Below are 834 nucleotides of genomic sequence, written 5' to 3' on the forward strand. Positions count from 1 at the left end.
ATATATATATATATATATATAAATTGATATAGAGCAGTAAGTATTAAGGCAAGAAGTTAAATTCTGGTCATAAAGTGACCAATGGTTTTGTATCCATGAAAGCTATAGCCCATCTATACAAAGACAAAATTTAACTTTCTACCTTGCAGGCATGAGGAAACGCTAGGATAACAAGGTTTAACGGCTAAAAATGCTAATGAAGACGGGTTATCTTCCCTGGACCAGAGGATGAAAAACCTTTATAGTCTCATAATAGCCTAACCAACAAACAGGGAGATCGAATTTTCCAGTAGGTAGTGCTTGAAATGGACACATTTTGAGAAAATTTTTGTACGACTATTTAACACACCAGTCTTAGCATAGTCCTTAATATTGGGTCTCTCTGCAATGCAGATTTTGTAACGACCACTCCCATTAATATATGGGCCTGGATATTCTATGATCTTCCACTTGATATCATATGGTGTCCTTCGATCTTTGAGATGTCACATTTGGCTGGCCAGGGAGGTGACATCAGATGTCCTGGCTGATCTGATATATTTACAAGCTTGGAAGGTGGCTATATTCCCACTCCTGGTATATCTCTGGTAGGCTCTGATCCTGGCGATGCTGTTGGTAACTGTGTTGCTGATATTGTCATTATGGTGCAATGATCTGGCAGTGTTGATACATCTGCTGTCACCGCAGTTGTTATCGCTGTGGTTATTGCTTCTGATCACATGGTTGGCGTTGATGCTACTGACATTAGTGTAGGTGTGGCTGGTGGTAACATATGGTGTGGGACTGGTCACTCCATCGGTGTTGATGATAATTATTTGGTCATTGTCTGTGGTG

This window comes from Octopus bimaculoides, chromosome 4 (assembly GCF_001194135.2).
Source record: "Octopus bimaculoides isolate UCB-OBI-ISO-001 chromosome 4, ASM119413v2, whole genome shotgun sequence".
NCBI classification, from domain to species: domain Eukaryota; kingdom Metazoa; phylum Mollusca; class Cephalopoda; order Octopoda; family Octopodidae; genus Octopus; species Octopus bimaculoides.